The sequence below is a fragment of the Pinus tabuliformis genome, chromosome 8, assembly GCF_031772625.1.
Source record: "Pinus tabuliformis cultivar Carrire ecotype Pingquan chromosome 8, CPIR1, whole genome shotgun sequence".
Classification (NCBI taxonomy): Eukaryota; Viridiplantae; Streptophyta; class Pinopsida; order Pinales; family Pinaceae; genus Pinus; species Pinus tabuliformis.
The window spans coordinates 768,843,069-768,865,425 of record NC_142294.1 but is presented as its reverse complement, the minus strand read 5'-3'; positions in this window follow the sequence as shown (position 1 = coordinate 768,865,425).

Sequence of the window (22,357 nt, the reverse complement as noted above, 5' to 3'; positions counted from 1 at the left end):
GCTTGTCGATAGAGTCCCGGATGATCTTCTATTGTTTTGACTTCTCCATTTTTTCATTTGTTCCAGGCAGTAGCAGATGAATTTGATGGAGGCTCAACAATATTGCCTTTCACATGATCCAACACTCCTTGATTCTCAAGGGTTAGATCGATAGACATCTTCCATCCGTGATAGTCAGCTTTCTCACGGAGCTTGTCTTCAGCAGGAAAGAGTGTTGAGGACCCCATAGTTTTTTTAGGATAGCCTTGCCAATCTTCTCTTCGATGATTTCTCTTGCTCTTGCTCGGGCTTTGTCTTCACCTCAGCTTTGATACCATGTTAAGTTATGGTATTTTCTATGCTTATAACAATTTACTTCCTTTCCTTATTATATTCCAAAGATTAGCAATCACACGTACATAAATTAAAGTGCAGATAGAACATTAAACGATCGACAGAAAACAAGCCAAGACAAGAGACACAAGATGTGGCGGCTAGCCAAGGACAAACCCCACAATGTGTGGGGAAACCCTTTGATCAAATATTCTTTTATCTTCAATAATTCAGCAGAGAGAAATAGTACAATAAATCTGATTCATATCAGCAGTAGCAAACCCTAGATCAACAACATCAACATTAGCGGCTTCATTATCAAACTAGGGCAGACGATATCTTGCAAACCATTCGTCGGATTGACTTCATTCCACCACCAAAAGTTGCGGCTTTCAGAGGAGGTTCAGATGAACCTACAACGCAGTTCCAAAGAGGAGATATTCTAGCCACATAGGTCAATCTTTACTTCTGTAGTTGCAGCTTCAGTTTCAGCAGTTTTTGGCTTCAAACTAGGGCAATCGATATCTTGCAAACCGTTCATCGGATTGACTTCATTCCACCGCCAAAAGTTGCAGCTTTCAAAGCAGGTTCATATGAACCTACAGCGTAGTTCCAAAGAGGATATCTTCTAGGCCACGCAAGTCAATCTTTACTTCTGCAGTTGTAGCTTCAGTTTCAGCAGTTTCCGGCTTCAAACTAGGGCAGTCGATATCTTGCAAACCGTTCATCGGATTGACTTCATTCCACCACCAAAAGTTGCGGCTTTCAGAGGAGATTCAGATGAACCTATAGCGCAGTTCCAAAGAGGAGATCTTCTAGGCAACGCAAGTCAATCTTTACTTCTGTAGTTGCAGCTTCAAATTCAATAGCTTCCGGCTTCACATGTGCGAGAGAGAGACCCATTTCAGCACAGTAGAGAAGAGACTCATTTCTGCGCACTAGAGAGAGAGAGAGATGTGATGAGATGAGTGAGTCCAAATGAGGAAAAGCCCTCTTATATTTTTACACAACGTTGGTGGGTGAATAGATGTGACTTCTGGGCTTCTGAGCCTACATGAGTTGTAGGTTGGCTTGATAATAATTCCATAATCAAAATAAATTCATATCTCCATGAATACTTATCGGAATCGGATGATATTTATATCAATCCTACACCTCTTGACGAGAGGAATCTAATAAAAATATTATTAGCCATGAATAATATGACCCACATGAATTTTTGCCCTGGTTGCCAATTTTAACAGATTCTCAGATAATTACAAGATCCCTATGTTTAATTACGTTGGTTACACCTGTACGTTACATGCTTGTGACATGTTTGACGAAAGTCTTGTCATGGCTAGTAGGGGTATGGTTATAGTCTTGTTTAACTTATTTCTTTTGCATTCTTAATTCCCTGTTCTTTTACTACTCCTAAGTTATCATTCTATTCTGGGTAGTGACTTGGGCTCTCGGCCTGAAAAAGTGTCTCAAATCCTAGGGTTGCTAGAATAACACTGGAAAATTGGGTCTCTAGATGCTGGTGGGCTAGCCTATGAGAGCGACTTTAGGTTTCTGTAAGTTTTCATGCCTATAGCATGAGAGTGACTGAGGCTTAAGATGTCCAAAACATCAGTGGGACCTAGGGACAGGATGTCTGAGTGGCTGACATGTCTCCTAAGGGTTTTATTCCTGATGTGGATAGGTTGGTTGATATGTTATGTCGATTCCACTTCCTTAAGGTCACAAAGGAGGTCGAATCCAATCATAGTAGCCTCTCATTGCATGTTTACCCCAGTTGGCTGGTTACTTGGATAGATGTGTGTGGAGGGTGTTACAACATACCTGGTGATGTGGGGTTACCACGTGGATGCCACATTCTATTACCCTACTAATGTGGCAAGGTATAATGGTCAATCCTTTAAACGACTATAACCTTTGATCCACAACTCGAATAAATATAAAATTTACATTGCTAGAAAGGTCTCAACGATCTTTATGCAATGACTATATTAGTTTTCAGTTTTTGGGAATTTGGAATCTAAGGAATTTGGTAACCACATTTCCATAACAATAAATTGGAAGTCAGGTTAATTTAAAATAACACCTTCAATCTAGCCTGATTTATCCAAGCGGGTGGGAGGGAGGGTTGCATGAATATAAAATGAGTTGATATAATTCCATAGTCATTAAAAAAGGAAGAGTACTTGAATATAACCAAATTTAATTGAGTGAATTTGGAGGGTTCCAACTATCAGAAAAAGGTCATGCACATAAAAGAAATATGTGGGCACTATGAATGGTTAGCCAGTGAGATAGTCATAATGGACACCCGGGGATGGTAGTAGGAACTCTTAGAGCATTAGTGTTGATAATGCCCCTATCCAGTTGCATTGGGCACCCTATAGGTGGTGGCACAACCCAAGGGACTATAGGTGCAAAGAAGCGTGTGCATTGCTTGGGTGTATGCTAATGGGGGATATGAGTATGGAGGTTGGAGGCTACTACGGTTTGATATGAGCGATTGAAGGGTACTTGCAGACTTTGGAGAACAACAATAATTCCTTGAGCCACAAGACTGAGACTTCCCTATCTTAATAAGTAATATTCCCTAGATGTAGTGGCATAACTTGAGGGACTACAGGTGCAGAGAAGAGTGTGAACTACTTAGGTGCAGGATGATGGGGGGCATGATGTAATGCCTCCTCCCACATTTACCCACTTTCACTGGCCTATCAGGGTAAACATGAGTTGAGGGCTACTATGACATGGCTCAACCTCCTAAGTACAGTTAAGGAAGTGTAATTGACCAACCAAAACTTTACTAACCTTCCTCGGGAGCTACAGGACCCATAGGAGCTTAAAAACCACTCCAAGTGCCCAAACCCTGAGCCAACTTGCTTTTTAACTGATATAGACTCTCAATCACTTGCATAACAAGGATAGTTATCAATTGTATCTCTCCAGTCACATGGATAACCCTGCCTCCCAATGACTGTAATCTAGAATTCCCAGTTCTATGCATGTGACCCCAAAATCTGAGCCACATTTTCAGGACTAGGATCTAGAACTCTGCCCAAAAATTGATACAACTTTCCATAATGATAATTGACACTAGGAAAAATCCATTAACACGAAACTTAGACAAGAAATTAACCTAACCAGGCCTAACCATGAAACTCATTTCGTCAAACACATGGTGAACATGGAATCTATAGGTCACGAATGCATATCTGAATATAGAGATCTGAAACTTATCTGAGAATCATCAAGAAGGTCTAATTCCCTCTCACATTAGCTGAAATAAATCTATTAGGTCATGCATTCAATAACCATTCATTTACCAATCAATTCATGTTAAGAGCCATAGCTAGAATATGTCATAAAACCATGCTTATAACTAGCATATAACCAGATTAATAACAATGATAGAACAACCATCAAAGCCACATCATAGAAATTAAATTTACTCGTAAATTACAAGAGGAAATTAGCTCTTATTAATGTATGCAATATCCAACCAAGTCAGTGACTTCCATGTACCACCCAACCATAGATTAGGTTGAACCAAATCTTTCTTTTAGCCAAACACCCTTATGCCATATTCCAAGCATGAATGTGGGATCTCAGGGAATAAACCAATACATAAACAACCAATGGAATCCAGAGGTTAAACCATCTCCATCCTCACACTACCATGATCTCACCTAAACCAGTGCTAAGATCACAAAATCAGAACAAGTTTGGATGCCTCAGAATTCCTTCACCATCTCTTGAGGAATGTTCTTATCTCCACCCACCTATTGAGATATTCCCGAGAAAGCAATCTCCACCCCCAACCCTTGGTATTTTCCTAAGACCACCTCACCTAGATTCAAAGCCTTCTAACAATCTAAAGCTCAACCAAGAATGAACCCCATCACACCGTGGCTATCTAGAAATGGAAAGGCAAGGCTGAAACCACTATCAAACAAGGCAAAACCCATGTCAATGACAAAAAATGGACCAAATACACATATGCATGTACCATGCACGTCAATGAAAGAAAATGGACCAAATACACATATTCATGTACCATGCATGCCAAAACCAGCTAGGAAATCACACATTCAACCTGTTACCTGCAAATAGTCTTGTTGAGTTCACTTGATCCAACTCTTCCTTGTTTGATCCTTGCTTTCCTTTTCTTTCTTGTCCTTCATTTTCTTGCTTGAATTCTTTCTCCTTCTAGTGCTCTTCTCCTTTCTAAAGCCAATTCCAAAACTCAACTGACAAAAGGCCCCAAACTGATGCTCTGATGCCTTTTTATTATTGATGCCTCTAATTTCTTCATTTTTCCTTTATTTTCCTTCAATTTCCTCCTCACATGCAATTGTGACCTTTCACCTTCCTTTTCTCCTAATTTCCTTTATTTTCATAAATAAAATGCCAAATAATGCATTTGTTCCTTTTCAAATCCTTTGCCAATTTTCTTAGCCATAATGAACAACAAGTGAAGCCCACTAGGATGCTTTGCCCAACATTAAGCTTGGAATACATGTTCCATGACCTTGATATTATTTTTACTTTATTGACTTTATTACATGAAATTTTAACCAGGGGTTATTACACATGAACCTATAGGTTGGAGGATACTAGGGGTTGGTACCTTGGTCAGTTGATGGTACTAGACACATATCCAGATTTTGGAAAGTTGTTTCTTATGGAGTCAAAGCCCCAACTCGAGGGTGGCCCATTGTTGAGAGAATATGAACTGTGTGGTATATGGTTAGTAGGAACATCAAAGGTCTATATCCAGTTGGTCATTCAACAAATATGTGATTTTGTAAAATCCATTTCGTTTTTGTTGCAATTAGTTAAGTACCCTTCTTTATACTATATATGGATTTTATTTGTTGTACGTGAATTTATAATTTGTTGTTTGTAAAAATTAAATAGCTATCAATTTTCAATAAAATGCATTTATATGTGCATAACACAATGCTGGAAATGAAATAAAAAGAAAGGTAAATACCCAAGTGACAAGGTACAATAGTAATTGGAAAAGAATTATGCCTTGGCCGAAGGTTGGAGGCATTATTGGAGTTATCAAGTGAAAATGGAAAATGTATATACTTCAATTACATAGGGCTCGAATGGGTGTGAATATACCCAATTGTCCCCTTAAATGACCCAGTCATGGGTTGGGAATGTTATAGGTAAAGTTGACATTGGGTCGGGGGCATTACAATGATACTTTGATTATTGATGTCTATGTGGATGATTTACTTATCACTAGTACTAATACAGATGTAGTCCTTAGATTAAATAATTGGATTTTTGATACCTTTGAAATGGTTGACCTTGGTCTTTTGCATTTATTTCTTGGTCTACAAGTCTTGCCTTTATCTAATGGTATATTTATCTCTCAATCTAAATATGCATTGAACTTGTTGAAAATATTCAACACGAATGATTATAAGCCATGTGCTACTTCTTTTCAATTGGGTGATAAGTTAACTAAAGTGTGTCCCTATTTGAAAGTCGATGATACTCTTTATTGATAGTTGGTTGGTATCCTCATATATTTTACTTGTAGTTAGCCTAATATTTCCTTTTTTGTTAGTGTGGTTTATTGGTTTATGCAAAGGTCCGTGAGAAGTCACTGGAAAGTTGCAAAAAGGATTGTTTGTTACATTAAAGGTACCCCTCATATTGGTATCAAATATTGTCAAAGTTCAAATTCGTTGGTCTACTTCATTAAATCTAACTGGGTAGGTGACAATGATGATATAAAATCCACCTTTGGATGTGTGTTTCACTTTAATACCAGACCCCTAATCTAGTCGTGTAAGAAACAACCTATAGTATCTTTATTAACTATAAAAGCATAATGTTGTGGATTTATTAATGCAATGACAAAGGCAATTTGGATTCATCGGTTCTTGGATGAGATTAGCTTTCTTGTTTAGACCTCAATTACTATCTATTGTGATAAACAAAGTGCATAAACCTTTTGCACACAGTAAGATGAAGAATGTCGAACTTCATACTCGTTATTTAAGATAGTTGGTTCAAGATAAGGTTGGTAGTCTTGTATATTGTAACATTGATGATCATCTCACTGATATATTTATAAAGCCTTTGGTTGAATCTAAGTTTGTCAATCTTCATGGTTTTCTTAGGCATCATGAAGCTACAATTATGGGGGGGGGTGTCCTACAAACGTACTTTCACCTCTTGAACCTCTAAAACATTGTGTTGATGGGTTTGGGGGGAGGGGTTTTGGAACCTAAGGTTATGTTGGTGCATCACACCCATGGAGCTTCTCAAGACATTCAACTAAAAGGTTGACTAACACTAGATAGTTAGTTGAATTACCAGCTTGTAGGAAAATTAACTAAGTGGTTGTTGGGTTAGTCGAGTAATTGACTAAAAGATAATGGTCGACTAGCAGGACCATCGATTATATGGGAAAAGGAATAAACTGGATCATCATATCAACTTGGATAGTAAAATAATAGAAATGAAGATATTCAGTGAGATAGTGTAGGTTTACTAGAAATAATTGTAACAATGAAGCCTTGTCATTAAACCTAATCCTCCATAATTCAAGGAAGGTGTTTAGATTTGGTATCTACAAATAAAGGACTGTATGGGATGAATATGTGTGGTATTTTTCATCGATTTGATGTAACATTATTCATTGTGCATTGCATTGTTCTGATCATAATGCATTATGCTTTAATTATATGATAGTGTCTTTAGACACCACCCATCATCTTGGAGTGTTATTTTCTATTATGTTTAATTTCTGATTAGATTTTTTTTATATGTTCTTTGTTCTTGGTTCATTTACATCAAAACATGTATCAACACTTATCTTTGGTCCTTAATTTCTTTTTCATCTAAAACCTAAAAAATAACTTTTGAAATGGTGCTTATAACATATTGTTGCACATAGAGAAATTTCATAATACATTATACAAAACTTAAAATAAAGGAAACTTGTAGTCTAATTGCTCAAAGCTTTTTTCATTCATATGAGACTTCCTTGTTGCAAATGGAGAGAGAAAACCCTCATATCAATTTAAGCTCCATCTCCTCATACAATAAAATATAATTTTTTTTCCTATATCCACTTTTCTATCTGAGGAATAACAATAAAATAATATTCTCAACAACTTGCTTACTAAAAGTAGCAAGAAGTTCATTGAGATCCTCAACTTCCTCCAATAAACTATTCTAGGAAAAAAAATTAATAATATCCTCATCTAACTAACTCCAATAGATAAGTCAACAATGATAGAATGTGGATTTAATTACAACAACCATCCAAAAATATGGCTAAGAGAAAAGGGGGCCTCCTTGACCAAGTAACAATCTCCAAATATAGTAGATAGATCTATAACCATATGTGTGCCTTCCTAGATATGATTCCCATGTGCATGATAGCAGGATGACCTTCACACACACGTGGGTTGTAGAACAAGTCGCCCCATGAAATGAGATATAGAACAAGTCCAGTAGGTGTCCACGTGGCAATGTGTTTGCATCCTAAGGTAGAAGTAGTGGTAGAAGAGAAAATAGACACTCCAAAAAAGTTTGAACTCCCTTAGCAAAATGGGATGGATAAGTATGAAAGGAGACCTCATCAAGATGCATGTCTCGGTGTGCAGTCAAACCCTCAAGCAAACTTCCTCAATAAATGGCGTGGTGATATGTGCAAGTAGCTTGCTCAAGTCCTCATCATGGAAATATATGGTTGGAAATGCTCAAATGAAATGGACCATAAATGCTTAAGCTCCAATATGTAACCAACACTAAGGAATATGTATCAAAAACCCTCCATGTGGCATATGTGGCTCCAAATCACCCATAATCAAGGTTTATGGTGAGGATATTTAAATAGGAGGTTGAATATAAATAATTAGACACAATTTGTCATGTTTTACGTCATCAAAACGCCCTAAAAACCTCCACATGTGAGCCACAATGACGCTCTAATGAAAAACATCTCAACCCATGAGAAATGCCACCAACATGTGTAAGCAAGTTAGTGCTCAATGTGATTGAGGCGCAAATACATCATAAAGTATAATCTCAACCTAAAAGTATAAGAAATAAGCCAACTACTCTAGCAGTGAATTTAAATGTGCAAATAGGTGTTGGTCGGCCCCTATAGAAATTGCAAGAAATTTGCTACTACTAATGAAATCAAACTGAAGTCAAGACACAAAAATTTCTTCTACTATTCTGCAGAAAGAAAAATACATGATAGAAACACATGCAATGACATGAAAGCATCAAAACACAAGGAACACAATTATTTTACAAGGGAACCCAACTGGGAAAAACCCCTATGTTGCTTTGCATTAGCTCAAATGATAATATGGATCAATTACAATGTCTTTCTTCAATCCTAAAGCACACCTTGCAATGCAATTCTGATCTCCTGCTCACTGGCCCGTTCTGACCAAAACTTAGCCGATTCAAACCTCATTCTTCCTCCTATTTCCTTGTTTAATCCAAGAGGAAATTAACTCCTAAATATTAGGGAAATTCCCTATTTCCTTGTGCAATTTCTAGAGGAATTGACCACCTGCTCCAAGGCAAAACTTGTACACTCAACTAGTATACAATTGATGATTACAATGTGCATTTTCATCCACTCCAACTAGGCAATTTGAATTCCATGCATGACTGTGTTTATTTTTAGTAAATTGTCGGTTAACTGAGAGATCGATGAGTTAACAACTATTATAACTAATCAATTGAACACCTACTTACTCCACTAAAGACTAGAACTAAGTTAACTAAGTTTAACTAATAATAATTCCACTAGATTGCTAAATTTTAGCAATCAACCCATGCACAACTCTACTTCTATACTATAACTCGAATTCACTGACTTAACTAGGAGAGAAAGCCATGTCATTCCAGCTAAGTACAATCCAATTCATCCTGCTAGTGTGGAAAATTGAATTTCTCCATTTAACTAAGGAACAAGTCAAATGAAGCCTTTCTTTTTACAATTTCAACACTCCCTCTTAGTAAGAAAAAGGTTCTACACAACCCCAATCTTGCTCCTGTATGAATGTGTTGTAACACGACTCCTTCTCATTGTTGTTGTTGCTACTACAACAACTGCAACTGAGAAGCACCCAAAACATTGAATCAACTATGTATTTAAGTTGCTACTCTCTCTTGAGTCTCTGACTGCAACTAGCCTCCGCACTATCCACTGGGAAATCTGTGTTGCTGCTAACTCTGCTATTGAGCCTCCTGCTTTGCTATCAACACTGCTTTGTGCTCCTCAGTGTTTGACTTCCACTAATATACAACTGTCACTCTGGAACTGACTACATCAAATGACACTAATCCTCCTACTACTAAATATTGTGGGCCTTTATAGCAAGGGTAGTGATCCAAAGAGTATATTACAATTGTTTTTGCTCTCTTATGGACCCTGCCCAAATCTTTGCAACTCTAAGACTAAGTCTCTACATCACCCCACCGCATTCCTGGAGGTATAGCTACATGCATGGTGAAATCTACCTCGAGCTTGTAGATACTTTTAACTCGAACACCAATTTGTTTTGCTTGTCCAGTAGTAACATGCTTCAAATAAGATTCCCCTTATTGAACAGCACACCATATCCACGGTCTTCAATTAAATCTACATAAACAAATTTTTTCTTTAGACCAGGCACATACATTACATCTTTCAAGTGAATATGGGAGTTTGACTCCCTCTTAAAGGTGATAGTGCCAATCCTTTTTTATTATACCTTCCATCGTCTCCAAGCTCTATGTGTAATTGTAAGTCCTTCTCCTCTAGGTTGTTGAAGAACTCCCTACTTCCTATCATATGATATGAGGCAACAAAATCTAAGTACCACTCACTCCCTCTTATTGTGCTTTCCATGCAAGCAATGAGGGTGAAATCCAAATTGAATTATGATGCAAGAGCATATACTCCTACTCCTGCTACAGGCTCCTTACTATATTTCTTGTGAGGACACTTAGTTGTATAATCTCCATACTCATGGTAGTGAAACCAATTAATTTTACTGAGGTCTTTCTTCTTAACATGGTTCTGGCAAGATTCTCTCACCTTAGGCCTTCTTTCCTTTGGCATTCTTTCCTTACCAACTAGAGCACAATCTTCTCCTCGTCAGATCTATATGTGACACCATCTCTAGTGTTTCTTCTGATCTCCTCCTGCGACAAACCAAAGTCTCTCCCAATATAGTAGCTTATCTCTTCCATTAACTAAATCCTCATAGTTGTGTCAGGATTTCAAAAGATTGAGGAATGCTTAGCTCACAAATTAGGATGATGGCAAATTTTCTCCTAATACTCCAAGTTCATCTCGAACCTGAGTAAACTTGGATAGGTATTGTGGAATGGTTTCATTTTTCTGCATTCAAATGCTCCTGAGTTTATCTCTCAATGCCAATTTCCTGGCATCATTATTGTTCTGGAAGAGATCTGTGATACTTTTCCACATTGAAAAAGGAGTCTCCTTTCCATGTGAGTTTGAAACCACATGATCTCTAACACCCTCCAAAATAATCCCCCTGCCTCTTGTTGTGTCTTTCTTCCACTGAGAAAGTGCTTGTGCATATGATGTTGTTGGTTTTGGAATATTAGTTCTATATATTCTCATACCCCATTTTCATTCAGGTTAGCTTTCATCTTGTCTTTCAAAGCACAAAAATTCGAGGTGCCCTCCAATGCATACTCCAACCTTAATCTGTTGAAAGACATTTTTCGTGCATTGAAGAGAATTTACACCAAAAACTCCGCAAATCAAAATTTCTCTGAGAGAAGATATGGAAAAAGGTTTTGATTAGTCTTTCATAGCTCTGACACCATGTAGAAATTGAAATAAATTTTCTACTGCTAATGAAATCGAACTGAAATTAAGAGACAAAAATTTCTTCTACTATTCTGCAGAAAGGAAAACACATGATAGAAACACATGCAATGACATGTAACCATCAAAATACAAGGAACACAATGATTTTACAAGGGAACACAACTAAGAAAAACCCCTCTACTGCTTTGCATTAGTTCGGATGATAATACAGATCAATTACAATATCTTGCTTCAATCTTGAAGCACACTCTACATTGTAATTCTAATCTCCTGCTCACTGACCTGCATTGACCAACACTTAGCCAATTCAAGCCTCAGACTTCCTCTTATTTCCTTGCGCAATACAGGAGGAAATTAGCTCCTAAATAAAAGGGAAATTCCCTATTTCCTTGCACAATTGCTAGAGGAATTGACCACCTGCTCCAATGCAAAACCTGTACACTCAAATAGTGTACAATTGATAATTACAATGTGCCTTTTCCTCCACTCCTACTAGGAAATTCAAATTCCATGCATGATTGTGTTTATTTTTAGCAAATTGATCAATTAAATAAGATATATGTGAGTTAACAACTGTTATAACTACTCAACTAAACTCCTACTGACTCCACTAAAGGTTAGATCTTAGTTAACTGAGTTTAACTAACAATAACTCCACTAGATTGCTAAATTTTAGCAATCAACCCATGCACAACTCTAGTTCTAGCCTATAACTTGAATTTACTGACTTAACTATGAGACAAATTCATGTCACTCCAGCTAACTGCAATCCAAGTCAACCTACTGATGTGGAAAATCGAATTTCTCCATTTGACTAAGGCACAAGTCAAATGAAGCATTCTCTTGCTTCAATTTGAACATCCCCTCCATCCATAGCATGAATACATGAAAAACCATGGGGAAGTGTCTACAAAAGAGAACATCACCACATGACCTCAATAGACACTTAAAACATTGGGGTACTCTCACACAAGATGACATGTCATTCATCCTCCTTCAATAGGCTAAAAATTATATGAAAATGGTACCAAGTGTGCAAATTCCATGGGAGAGTGAGGCACTTAGCAAGATGAAGTGTCTATCTCATCAAGTATGGCCATGGGACCATGATAGATACAAAATCCTAGGGTGCCTTGTTCAAAAGGTGTGATGTTATCAGTCATGCCAAGTGTTAGCTTAAAACTCTAGGTTTCTCCAAGATGCATGAGAAGTTGAGTGTTTATGTAACATTTATTGGCTATTGCATCTAATATGATTATAGAAACACAATAGACACCTTATTACTTGGGAACTCCATCAAAAACTCATATCTCCATATCATCACCCAACCCACTAGGGTGCTCTAAACATGCTCAATAGGTGAGCACTCTACAAGATAGGTTATCTATCTAATCAGATATCAACATACGCGTGCAATATGCACTTTACAATTAAGGGTGCTCCATTACAAGAGTCAAATGACATGTCTCAACCAAAACCTTAGCCAAACCTACCAAGGTGCTCCAAAGTATGACAAGGAAGTGAGCCCTCCTTGAAAATGCTTATATATTTTGTCAAGCATCATCAATCAAATAAAATAGACATGGAAAGTATAAGGATGCTCCTCCATACGAGACAAAAGCATAGATGATCACATCATGGAGAAAAGAACTAAGACCAATGTCAAGTTGAGCCAAAGACATACTAATACCACATCACAGTGCCAAGGAACATCGTCACCATTGATCAAATATCATGAAGAAAGCAACCAAGACAATCATCGACATCTCATACAACATTATAGAGGATCACTATCTCAAGAAAAAAATTAAGACATGTATCTCAAGCTCATCATCATCGCAACAAATTACCCTACCAACTTGTCACTTAATGAGAAACACAATTTACCAATAATACTAATATGAGAGTAACGCATTCTTTATCATATATTTATATATTTTAAATTTTAATTTATTTATGTATTATTTTAATTTATTTTAAATATAAATCAAAAATAAATTCAATCTCCTCATTTTATTAAATTTTCTTTTAATTTTATAAAATTTAAATTATTGTATTATTAAATAAATTTATTTATTTATATTTAATATTAGTTATCATTTTAATTTATTATTATTATTTATTACCAATAGAAAGTGGGCCTAATTTTCCCTATTTTATTATATAATATTATTTTTAAAGATTTTCTCAATTTGTTATGAATGTAAAATATTAAATATTAATGCTTTTTTCATTTCCAATTATATTTCCATATTAAATATTTGTTATTTGTTTTAGAATTGATATATTTTTCTCTACTTAACTTGGATTTTTTATCTTAAATTTTCTCAAACCTAAAAATAACTAAAAATAAATAAATTTGAATATGAATTTAAAAAATAACTATTTAAATGATATTCAATTAATTATTTAAACAATAAAATATATATTAATAAGGATTACTTCCTTTCCATTTAACTATAAAATTTATTTTCAATTTAAATATGAATTTAAAAAATAACTATTTAAATTATATTCAATTAATTATTTTAACAATAAAATATATATTAATAAAGATTACTTCCTTTCATTTAATTATAAAATTTAATCCTGAAAATGTTGAAAAAATTAAACCCATAACTTTTTAATAACAAAAAGCTTTAAAAACAAACATAACCAATTAAACTAACTCTCAAACTTAAAACTTAAACAAATTAACAATATTATATATTATATTAAAATATTATAATAATCTAACATTCACAACTCACAATGTCCCTCACCCTATACCTTATATACCTTATATTAAATTTTGATACTCGTTAGCATATTATAATTAATAGATACTATCACTTACTAGTGAAATATTTGTCATATTATAATGTTTTGTCCTCTTTATTATAACACTATCACTTACTAGTGAAATATTTGTCATATTATAATGTTTTGTCCTCTTCGGTGCCTTATTTTTCTTTATTCATTTGTTTACTTACCATTGGGTTGAACATGGGAACCTGCTTTATTGAGGTCGGTGATGTCGGGTTATACATGGGTATATAATTTTGTTACTTTCTAGAAATTTTAATATTTTATTATTACTTTCCATTGAATTGATATGATTATTCCACGGGTTTTCTTAAATTACATGGTTAAATTATAATCATGATTAACTTCTAATTTCGTGTAAAATTAAGATAAAGAAAATTGTGTGATTTTATATTAGCATTTGCACCAGATGTTGCAAAGAAAATGCCATAAAGCATAAATTGAAGAACACAAATTGAGATTGTGAATTTGTTTTAATTTTTAGATAATCACTAATTACTAATCGCTGAAAATCCAAATTGCTTTTTTAATTTATTTCATTTCATTTTTTCCATTTTCCTTTCCTAAAACTATTACTTAGGTTAGCAATATAAGTTTATTTAAAATTTAAGTTTGAAAATTGAATTTCAAAGTTATATATCTACTTTCATTAAATTCATCTCAATTACAAATATATTATGAATTAAAAATATCCCATCAATTAAGAAAAAAAGTTATATCCTTAAAAATAGAAACTTTTTTCATATGACACAAAGAAGAAAAAACATAATTTTTATTTGATGAATTATACCTTTTTTATAGCAATATTTGATGAACATAAAACAATTGAAAATTTGTAACATACTAAGTTATACTTTTTTATACTCTTAATATTTAATAAACTTAAAATGCAATTTCCCGACATTCTAATAACTTTGGAGGCTTCTCATATGCTCTACCTTATTAGAATCTTAATAGAATAAAAGTACTAAAGAAATTTGAAGGCTTAGTGACATTCTCCATAAGGTTTCTCATATGCTCTACATTATTAGAATCTTAACAGAATAAAAGTACTAAAGAACTTTGAAGGCTTATTGACATTCTCCATAAGCTTAAAAATTTGAAAGCTTATTGACATGCTCCATAACCTTGGAACCTTGTTAATTTACATATGATAGGGGTAATTTTTATTAATTGTAATGTAAAATTGATATTGACATGTTCCACCACCTTGATTTTGAAAACATATAAATATTGTAATATTGTAATATAACAATAAAATAAATTGAAATATTCATCATTATTTGAAATTTAAAATAAATATATAAATATACATATAAACATAATTATTAAATATTATTTTAAATTCAAAATAAAATAGTTATATATCTATATTAATACAGAATTATATTAATCTTAAATATAAATTAACATAATTTCAACCATATTTAAGTTTAATTATTAAATATTATTTTAAATTTAAAATAAAATAGTAAAATATATATTATATTAATTGACAATTATATTCACTATAAAAATAAACTAACATAGTTTCCATAATGATATTATCATTTTTAATTATAAAAAATATTTAAATATATATATATATATATATATATATATATAAATTATTAAATTTTAAAATATATAAAATTTAATTAAAAATATTGAAAATTAAATTATAAATTATTATTTTAAATTAAAATTAATGTAAGTGTATATTTGCTTAGAAAAACACTTTTTAACCTAATATGATAGAGATATTGTAACATAATATAATATCTTGCAAATAATATATATATATGATGTCTCCACATTATACGTTTTTTTACATAGCATAAAAAAACATTACTTTATAATGGCTTTCAGCAACATTAACGTTACATCGATGGGTCACAACATTAACTCTGGTTGCGCTATTTAACAATGCTTATAATTACAGATTAGTCACATCATTAATTCAATCTGGTATGAAGTGTGGGTGTACATTCGGATTTGGGTTTGGGTGCCAGCGTGGTTTGTGCCAACATTGAATCACACTAACCTCGCGTCCCCTCTCCATTTATTGCTTGTTGTGTTCCGCATTCTCACCAGTTCTGTTGACAAGTTACATTTGTAATTCCACTACTAAGCCAGAGATATTTGTTTGAACTCAGCATTGAATGCCCTACTCCGTCATGGTACGTGGCACGGGCAGGTCATAACCATTGCAGCTACCACCCTTGGGCCTCCTGCTTCATCGACAGTGGGATGATGGAGAACCTTATCCGATGGCTGATCTTGTTTTAGAATTTGACCACATTCTCTCGGGTGAAGACGGGTTGTTATGTTGTTTCGTTTCTCTTCAGCGTCGTTCTGGTTTCCCTTCTTCCGTTGCTAGTCTGTCAACCATATCTTGCAACCCGCAGCGTGTCTCAGAGGTAAGGTTATGGTGTTGCTTCATGCCGAAGCTGCTCAGGTAAATTATCACCAGCAGGGTAGGCAATTTCTCTTTTGCCACAAAGATCGTTGCAATATTATGATGCTTAGTTACTGGTTTTGGTTTTCTTGACAAGAGCTCAGGCTATGGACTCGGGAATCATGGCAAAGTCTGAAGTGAGGCCGCTTTCTCAACCTCTGGGTTGCATAATTATTTCGGGTAAGGTTTACCATTAGATTACTGTGCTGCAGTTAAGGAATTACTCTTGGGATGCCTGGGATCAAAGCTTCGGCTCTCTAAGGGTTTTGTTTTGTTATTTCCTCACTGTAGAAATGATACAGCCTTGGTGTAAGCTATATTTTGGGTTCTTTCCTCTTAAGCGGTTACCTCTGCTGATTTTCTTTAAGATGTAATTAAATTTTCCTACCTTGAACAAGTGAAGGCTTAGGGTTCGACTACGAACCTGAGATTATAGCTACTTCGCGTTTACTGCTCATCTTTCATGCATTATTTTATGTGAAGTTTGTAATTCCTCTATGATGTTGACAAACTGCTTTCCAAGCTTCGGCTTCAGGGTTTGAGGACGAGTTGTCCTTTTGTATATTTATGATGCGGGTTTCACTACTTAATGATGAACAGTTTTTAATGAGCAATCTTCTTATGTAGCACAATAAGTCACTTGGTTTTATAGCTTGTATCTAATTTGCTATGGATTTATTATTTTCTACAATTACTTCATCAGCTTGCCTTTTGATGGTCTAGTTGAGTTCCACATTTGCCAATTTTGTGACAGGGATCTCTTGTTTTAATAAAGATATTTCGTATATGCATCACTGTATCTGTCATCTTTTATAGCATAAGTCTATTTTCTAGCTTGAATAAATCTGGTGACCCTTCTTTTTAGAAGAATGTTGGGTAATGTATTAATAGTGTATGTCGCAACGTTCTCAGTTCGAGGTTCTTGCTAGGACCTCTGCCCTGGTAGGGTTTTTTGGCAAGTCCTCACTTAATCTTTAGACCCTCTTGGGAAGATGGGGCCAGGGCGGCTCTAGGGTTTTATTACCCTTAAGCCCTGCCCCATAAACCCTCTATACGATTTTCTTGTTTTTTGTTTACGTAGCTACCAGTCATGAAATTTACCTCTTAAATTTGTCTATGATTCTGCTCGACCAGCAGAAAGCTCTTTAATTCGGATTCCCTCCTACAGAAACTTTGAAAAGTTTCCCTCTTGTTAAGTCTTGAGGACTGGTTCAAAAGGTAGTCCTACTACACATTTCTGGTAATAAAAATTTATCAGCACCAATACTACTTATAGCAAATCTTGTAGTTCAGTTTTCTTGTTTTTTTGTAAATAATCTGGGAGGAATAATATCTATAGACATGGTAATTTCAGTTTACACAGTAACTTGTCATTCTGCAATTTTAACGATACTTTTGCAATTATTATGTAAAAATTAAATATGGGAATTTTTTGTCTAAATGATTTCAAAGAAAACCAATGTATTCAAAAGAAAAACTAACAGACCCAATGAATATAACAATTTATTTCATTGTATCTATTACTGCATTAAATGAACAAACTCAATCAATACAACAATCTATTTCACTGTATCTATTACTGCATCAAAGCACTCGAACATACGAACCTCCCACAGATTTCAAAGCACATTGTTTACGATTGACCAATGACCACTGTAAATTAATAAACCATACATAGAATATTGAAATCTCAATTTTGATTATTACCTTATATGAAATTTTAACTAGATCACAACCAACTATACTTATATGAAATTTTAACTGGATCACAACCAATTATAACCAATTGTAGCAAAGTATTAGCCGTATCTAGGCCTGCTTAACCATACCAGCAACGAAGAGAAGATGTTCATTGGCTTTTCAACAGCTACTGGTGACACTTCAGTCCAAGACCATTACATTCTTATGTGGAGCTTCACCACAAAAGGCACGACACCCCAACTCAATATCTCAAGTTTACCATCATTCGCTAAAAGGAATTCCAAGCGTCTGCACGTAGGGCTCATAGCAGGCATTACAGTGGCAGCTTTGGTTGTCTTCTCACTGGTGTTTGCCACTGTGTTTCTCAAAAGAACAAAATACAGAGAAAAGAACTTCAGGGAAGAAAATGTTTTGGACCAGGGGGATTTGGGAAGGTTTATATGGGCATTCTCCTCAGCAGTGGCCAAGAAATGGCAATGAAATGCATAACGAAAAAGTTCACGGAGGGAATGAAGGGGTTCGTGGTAGAGACCTCGACCATGTTACACATGTAGCAGTGGAACCTGGTTCAACTGCGGGGATGGTGCTGGAGGCAGAAGGAGCTATTCATTGTTTACGACCACATGCCAAATGGCAGGCTCAACATGTCCCCAACGTCAACTTTGGAATACCCAACCCCAAAGGAATTAAAAAAATAATACAAAGTGTTGAATAGTTGTTAATGAGGCAAAATCCCTTTGGAATCCCAAGCACCAAAGGGATAACAAAGAATAATACACGCTAAGCATGAGAAGTGTTAAATAGCTGTTAATGAGCCAAATATATTTCATGGAAATGGTATTGAAGTAATAGAAATTCTTCGTATGAATATATAAAATGTAATTTCAAAAAATATAATATATTCAATAATTTTTTTTAAATAAATTATAAATTTGGAATGAGTATATTATGTTTAATTTTTTATTTGATTAGCGAATAATATAAGATTTAACTTTAAAATTTTCAATAGAGTAAGACTTTCTTCCATAATTATTATTATTAATTAAATTACCTCAAACTGATAATTATATATAATTTTTTTATTAAAAAAACTAAAAATCGTAATAAAATTAAATATATTTAAATCGCAAAATCATAACGTATTCATAGATGTTAGATATTTTTTGATATCTTTTGAGTAAATAAAAAAATATGAACTAACAAAAATATTGTTGAAAGGAAGATTCACCCTTTCATCATATGATCTTGACTACTTTATTGGAAAAAAATCTTTCATCGTAAATTAGAAAAAATCTTGGAATTTTTTAATAATTAAATTTTAATTTATTAAAATTTTATAAATTATTTAAATAAAAAATATTATTAATTTTTTTTTCAATTTATTAAAAATCTCATAAATTATTTAAACAAAAAAATAAAAAATATTAAGAAAAAAAAACTAAAAACTTAAACATTTTAAAATATTTTTTTAAACCATCTCTAACAAATTATTATAAAAATTACTGATTTATATTTTCTAAATAATTAATCAATAAGTATTTAATTAATATGACAATCTATTAAGTAATAAAACAAACTTGGTTAATTATCGACATTATATTTTTATAGTAATATGTATGTTATTATTCATATCATATATATATATATATAATATTTTGTATCTGCAAGTTTTTGGAATATTTACTAAATTGATACGGGTTCAAACACATATTTAATAAGGCCGACATAGTAACTAGTGTCTGTCATTTAGTTTAAATGTAATTAAATCAATATTGAGAAAAAAATTTGGCAAAAATCACATCATGATACATTTGTCGAGGCACCAACAGAACCACACCATGGCAGTAGATTAAATAGAGAGACCAACAGAACCACACCATGGCAGTAGATTAAATAGAGAGAGCAGATCATCCAATGGCTATATTGGACCAAGAAACGACTATATTTGACCAGGAAACGACTAAGTTTGACCAGGAAACTGTACTTGGACCGAGGGATAGGGATAGGGAAATTCAAAAGTTAGTTTGGTTAATTTTATTATTCTATATTATTAAATTTAATTGTTTATGAGAGTAAACTAACAATGGTTAAATAGAAGAATATAAACTAATATTATTAAATAAATCAAGAATGTTTATTAAAGGTTCACTTAATTGGTTAGTTAGAGTAAAAATTATTAGATCCTAATATATTTATATTCAAGGGACCATCGTTCTTTGAATTTTTCTTTATTAAGTTGAAGCCTATTTAATTATTACATTATATTAATAATTAACTAAATCTTAATTTAACTTAATATAATTAAGGAGTATAAAATAATATATTTATTATTAATGTTAAAGTTATATAAATATAAATTAATATTATTAATATTAAAGGAAATAATAAGAAAGATTAAAAAGGAGATTTTTAAATAAAAGTTAACCTACTTTGACTTAATATTAAAAGGAAGGGTCTAACAAAGATGAAAAGGGGCAATATCTTAAAAAATATTATTTTAAGGTTATTAGGGTTATATTCCATTAAATTTTTAATTGTTTATATTTAATGGGAGTAAACTAATTATTATTACAGTTATATATTAATTAAATCAAGATTGTTTATTAAGGGCTCACTCAATTAGTTAGTTGGAGTGAAATTATTTTAAGGTTATTGGTTCATTATTTATTTATATTAAAGGGACCATCATTCATTAAATTTTTCTTCATTAAGGCAAAACCTATTATATTAATTATTACAATATACTAATAATTAACTAAGTGTTAATTAAGGAATAGAAGATTTTTAAAATACAGGTTAACCTGCTCCGACTTAATAATAAAAAGAAGGGTCTAACAAAATTGAAAAGGGGAAATATCTTAATTAAACAATTATTATTATTTTAAGGTTATTAAGGAACTATAGAGAAAGAAGATGGTAGATTCTAAATAGTTAAATGAATATTCATTAATAAACTCTAGAGGAATAAACGACAACATTCTTTATGTTTAAGTTAGTATGAATGTTTAGAATTGGGTCAATTTAGATTCGAGTGATTAGTAAATTGAGGTATGTGATTATTTGTAATTTAACATTATTTACCTCGTTTGACCAAAGTAATAGGTGGTCAACCTATTACCAAATGAATACGACAAACATTTTTTTAGTGATACAATCATAGGCTTTAAAATCAAATCGAAAATGTTTTCTAGAATGTGATCATGCAATTTACAAAAATAATGTACAACATTTTTTCTAATGAAAAATTATTTGCAATAAAGCCATAGATTTTAAAATCATATTAGAAATGTTTTCTAGAATATAATCATGCAATTTTGTTTTATATTATATTATATAGTTTTTTCTCATTTTGGAAAAGTTGTGTTCCATTTTATTTTATTTAATAATGTAGATTTTAATTTTATAAAATTTTAAGATAATAAAGTAATTTATATAATTCAAAAATAAAATTTAAATCAATTAAATATTCTAAGATAATATTATTAATAAAAATGAGTAACTCTAGTGGTCTGCGGATGATTAGAATTAGAATCAAACCAAAGGGATTTGGGAGAGCTCTGCGGCGGCACGAGGGTTACGAATGGCAATTACAGGTCGAACCAGAAACTCAGGCTACCTGGGCTCGAAGGGCCTGCCTCCAGCCCTTGCAGATCGAGAAGGAAGACTGATGGCCGCGTCCAAATGGCAGACTAACGCACCCAGGCAGCAACTGATAGATCCGCGGGAGGAAGGAGAACCGTTTTGGCCGAAAGCGGTTGTGTCCATCTGGATACCGGTTTCGGCTCTATCGAGGTCTAGTTCTAAAGAATCGATCACACTGCCATGGATCTGGCCTCCTATTACGACTGATCGGTCCTTGGCGGCAGATCTACCACTCTCCGGGTCACGGACAAGCCCCCTCCAGCACCAGGGGTTCTCACGCAGTCCGCTGTTTGCATTCCATACAAAAGGGCCTGGAACGGACGCCGCAGGACAGCGACGCCCAGATCTGCTTACAAACATTCAGAACCAACTCGATTTTGAGCTACTAACCGAGCATAAGGGCAAGGAGGCAACGATCTGGACGGTAATGATAATGGGTGCCCCAGATCCAACATGGCTGCCACTGGTACCATTACGGATGCATCCAGAAAAAGGAAGAAAACCCATTAACGTGGAAGACAGGCATACAAATCCAAGATCCACCATCAACCCACCAGATCTGGAAAACAAACAGACAAATCAGGGCTTGGTCAAGGCAGATCTGACAGATCTGAAAC